Genomic DNA, 5,486 nt, shown 5'->3' with positions numbered 1-5,486 from the left:
TGAAAAACGAGTATCCAACGTACCGCTTTTGTTTACCTTTTCTGATAGTGTACCAGTAAGTTTAGTCTCAAAGAGAAATGGTTATAAATATGTATTGTAAACCAAAATTTTTATAAATGACACATGTATGTTTTCTTCCTGATGAAAAACGAATAAAGAGGTGGAAGCTTGGCAGAAATATAAAAATCCAATTTAATTGTACTACATCCGTACACATACAAAAAAAATCATTAATCTACACGCTAGTCAATAACTATTCCTCTCATGAAATGAACAGTATATAGTCCCATAGCCTCAATTAAGCAACGTAAATTAATAAATAACTGTTTTTAATAAAAAAGGGTAAAAAAAATTTTAGTGCGATGGCCGGGAATCGAACCCGGATCAACTGCTTGGAAGGCAACTATGCTCACCATTACACCACCATCGCAGCTATTGAGAACCGTTCTAATCTCCCATTTCATTCATTCTCTCTAATTATTCAAAAACTTTAATTAATATATTAAATGATTTATTATATTAAATTTGTAAATTTGGTCCAATCAATTAATCCATAAACCTAAATAAAAATCTACAACGTGAAACAAACTCAAGTATTTTTTAATCGTAACCTTGAGTCGTGTTTGCAAGATAGGATTAAAAAATTGTCGAATTTAAATAATAAAAAATGTAATTTTTAATATCAAAGATTGTTATCTAATAAATATATTCACATTCGTTTCAAATGACAAAATGTATTTGGCATAATTACAATTACTCGCGTTTTCTGGCCCTGCGGACTGGTGCTTCTTCAATATTTTTTTTTTAAGTGGTTATTTCTTGTTCCTGACATGATACATTTCTAGTCCAGTAAATCAGTATTATTTAAGTTAATGTTCTCAATTTATAGTCCGCCTCTTTTCGCTGTGTAGATCTAGAGAATCCTTACTCGGCGGCATCAATAACGGTTGAAGTTCAAAACATCTCATCCAAAAATTTCGGTTCTAAATAGTTTTCTTACCTATTAATTTATTACTTAATGTATTCCGGAAAAGCAAAACAATTAAATATTTTTCTTTTTAACTAGAAATTTAAATTCAGAATAAAATTTTCTTGCCAACAATTTTCACTAAAAATATTTTTTGACCAAAAGAAATATCCAACGTATATTATTAATTAAAATTGTTTTTAAACTTCATTAAATAAACATTGGTAAAGCGGTAAATGCAACTATGATAGTTTTTGTCGTCGACTTATGAACAATAAATGTGTTAGTTAAAAACTAGAAGAACTTTTCGTTTTCGGTTAATTTTCGAAATGTAAAATTTTTTCATAATGAATAAACATTGCTTTATTCAAAATATAGTTTTATACTAAAAATTATTGCTTAGGAGGATATAGTGAAGTCATAAAGAAAATAGAACCATAAATCAAGCATACAATTATGTTTTATTATGCGTATCATTTTTAATGTTGTTCAATATGTGACTGGTCAATAAGTAAATAGAATGTCATGATCATGATGATGACTTGTTAAATTTAAAAAACTATTATTTTGGCAAATTAAATTATTTCCCCCCTTGTCGACTAATTTTCTAACTACGAATGTTTTCGCTACATTTTATAGGATATATTTTATAAACTGAATACTAATAAAATCATAGCTTAGAAAATTATTTAAAAATTATTTTAATTGTTACACCACAACTAAAACATAAAAACGACTTCCGTCGCTAATAATAAATGAATGTTTAAATATGTAATGTTAAATGTTTAAATAAATTAATTTATTTTGTTAAAAGATTTTTTGTTTTAATTATTTCTGATGTAACATTAAATTTGATCAAAATGGTGTTTCATACTCAATTGAAATACCTGGTGCTCATGTTCTGTTTTACTATTTTATTTACTGTTAAATTGATTTTATTATCTGAGGAAATGATAACGCATTACTTACATAACATTTCATTTTATTATTTCAATTTACATATTTAATCATAATATACATATAAAATAGGAATACATTTCCTAAACTAACTAATTCTATGCAACAGGATTTAACAGGCAAATTCAAAATTATGCAGATCTACGGAAATTTATCTCATGAAATTGATATAAAATGAGAATAAATTCCAAAATATTTTAACAAAATTTAAAACTTCAGTAGCATTTTGTTGGATTTTGTTAAGAAATTGTCCCTAGGAAGATAGTCAGGAAGAGAAAGTGCTGTGGACGGGTTCAACGTCCTATCACACCCAAACGACCGACGACCTCGGCTACATCATCTTCGGGCGAAACCTTAGATAAAGTAGTTTTAAATTCAGCATAAAAAAATACCGTTTGCCTTCTTGCTTCTTTACATCCGTAATTATTTCTTTGTATTTTTATTTTTTTATTTTCTAAACTTTTAAAACGACATGGTTGATTGAGTTAGTTTAGATTAATAATAAATAAATTTAAAAAAAATATTTTTAATATAAATATTTCTTTCAATATTTCTTCTTCACTGTTATACTTAGGATAAACAGGTGTTTATTCTGAGATCGTGAGATGCGGTCTGGTGTGACGTAGGTTTTAGAAAAACATTTTCTTTATCGTCCCAACGTTTCGACCTTTATTGAGATCATCTTCAGGGCTCAAAGTGTTTGTTTTGACCTCAATAAAGATCGAAATGTTGACACGATGAAGAAAATGTTTTTCTAAAACCTACGTCACACCAGACCGCATCTCACGATCTCCGAATAATCATTTACTAACGGTCATTAAATACCACACGTGAACAGGTTTATCAATTTTTATAGTCCACCCATTTAATTCGGAAACGATTAATTTTGGAAAAAATTACAAACCCCAAGTTAATTTTGGCTAGGAATCGCTTGGTGATAAAAGATTTAACATAACTTTCTCTTCTAGCTAGGAAATGATACAAACTTAGTTATTTCAATTAGGAATCCCATATTTTTATTGTACAATTCGTTTCTAGAGCTTTTTTATGCCACATTTACTGACTGGAAAATTTTGATAGAATCGACCATTTCTGTGTTATGCCCGATTTTTTTTTTCTTTTGCAAGCAAAAAATATGTTCCCACTTCTTTTGCCCGAATTATGGTATTATCTTCCATTTTGTTTTAGCTTTCTTATCCAACTGTAAATATGCATTTAAAAATATCAATGACTCGATGTTCTGGTATATTTAGTTAAATTTCAAATGTCAATCACCTCTTTTCTTGCAATTTTTGTTTTTGTTATTTCCTCGAAATTAACCCTCTTCAAATTATTTGGATTGTAACGAATAATAATGTATACCTGAGTATTCATTTCTGCTCTGTTTTCCAACAAAAATGTTAGAAGCATCCAGAAGCAAGCATCGAGAAGAGACGTATGATTGTTCATTTTGTTAATGCTGGGCAGTACTTTTTTTTTTAAATCCTCTTATAGGCTAGGCGTAAAAGCAACCCCATAATCCCTACCCTATTCTGAGACGATTCCTATCCTAAATTAATTTGCTAATGCTAATTGTTTTCGAAATAAACGGGAAGGGCCATCTTGTAAGAAATAGCATACCCCTCTCAATTGTCTTCTGTCAGGCATACCATAAAAATGGTCGTTACTATCAAAATTTTCCAGTCAGTAAAAGTGGTATAAAATAAGCTCTAAAATCGAAGTGTTCAATAAAATTATGGGATTCTTAATTAAAATAACAATGTTAGTGTCATTTCCCAGCTACGTGAGAAAGTTATGTTAAATCTGTTACCACCACACGATTCCTAGCCAAAATTAACTTGTGGTTTGTGTGAGAATTTTTGGAAAAGATAATCGTTTCCGAATTAAATAAGTGCATTGTAGAAGTTGGTACACCCTGCATGATATACGATTTTTAGTATAATATTTGAAGATATCAGAAAACAAATTTCTTTCTGTTAACTCTCTCTTTTCACGAATGTAAGACTTTTTTTTAATAATTCTTCCAATTTCGCGGAATTTATTCCTTGATTATTTATAATCCATTAAATTCACTAATTTCGTGGTCCGCTTGACCAATTAATATATTATAATTAATTCAGATTTTTAGTTGAGATAAAAAAGTCAATGGCACGAGCGGGATTCGAACCCACGATCTTCGGCTAGATACGCCGCTGCTCTGCCACTTGAGTTATCGTGACCTCGATCCACTCGAGTTTCACGTTTCCATCTGTGTCTCTCAACCCTCCATCTCAACCCCACCTTTTGAATTTTCTCTCCTTTTTGCCATTTTTCAAATGTCGAGTAATCGGATTGGATTCTCGGTGACAAATGAAATGACCACGGAGATCTTTAGCGAAGTATACTTCATTTAAATTCATTAAATTCACTAATTTAGTATCTAGCCGAAGATTGTGGGTTCGAATCCCGCTCGTGCCATTGACTTTTTTATCTCAACTAAAAGCCTTAATTAATTGTAATTATTTATAATGATTATCTCTTGTGAATATTTTTAAACTGACTATTTATCTATTTTTCGGAATTTGAAGTGAAACAAACAAGTCGGTATGTATTGAAACAGCACACAAAAATAATTTTTTGCCTTCAACTTTCACCTTTACTATTTTTTACTTTACATTATAATATTTTACTAAAAATCCGCCCAATTTATTTTTTCATTGAAGTTGTTCAAAATTTGAAATATGACAAGCAAATAAAATTTTGAGATAATTATCACCAATCCCTTCAATTCCGTTTTGTTGGTTTTAACCGTAGTTTTCTTTATACATTTTCTAGCTTTTATATTTCTTCAAATTTTAATTTGTACACAGTATTACACATTATTTTATGGCTTTTTTTTATAATAGTGTTTTTATAATCTCTTGTTGCATTTCAGAGATGTTTATGTTAATTGTTTCACGTCAACAGTCGAAGAAAGATATTCTCGTAGTTGCAGAAAATCAGACATTTTACGGAGAGAAATAAAATAGCTTGTGATAATTACATACCTCCGCCCTCTTAGCTAAACCTATTCTAAGTTTATTAAACTTCTTTACTAAATTTGCTACTTTTTAAAATTTTCCAAAATATCATTGGTTCACCTTCGGATATCATAAATTGTCTACACTGTTTTGAAAATTATATTTTGTTGTCTCTTTTCCTGTGGTGTTTGACTAAGGGAGAGGAGAAAGTACAATAAAAACGAAGCTGACATTGAATTTGCAAAGTCCACCGAAACTATGGAGACGAACGATATCCTAAGATTATCCCTATAAAATGAACGTTGTAATGCCAATTAAGATATCAAAATTATAATTTATTGGTCACTTTTTAATTCATAATTTCGTAATCTGTTGATGCTGTGATTGTTAGTAACCCTTCGCTATTCATTGATACAATAATTATTTCATTAGAATTGATGTAAACAGTGTTCGTAACTAGTTCTTCAAAATTTCAAATAAGCCGGACAGGATATAAGAAAAAAACAAGTTTTAAAAATTATATCGAATTTCTTAGCTATACTTACCACAGTTAACAACCTATT

General features: G+C 29.5%; 1 non-coding gene across 1 annotated transcript; it reads right to left on the bottom strand.

The window, feature by feature from the left end:
• Window positions 1–358: 358 nt before the first annotated feature.
• On the bottom strand, window positions 359–430 carry Trnag-ucc. Its single transcript has one exon. It is a non-coding gene; the product is annotated as a tRNA-Gly (tRNA).
• Between the last annotated feature and the right edge of the window lie 5,056 nt (window positions 431–5,486).

This window comes from Cimex lectularius, unplaced genomic scaffold (assembly GCF_000648675.2).
Source record: "Cimex lectularius strain Harlan isolate CLEC.00 unplaced genomic scaffold, Clec_2.1 scaffold190, whole genome shotgun sequence".
Lineage (NCBI taxonomy): Eukaryota > Metazoa > Arthropoda > Insecta > Hemiptera > Cimicidae > Cimex > Cimex lectularius.
Note: the sequence above shows the minus strand (reverse complement) of the source record. Positions and strands in the feature narration are given on the sequence as shown.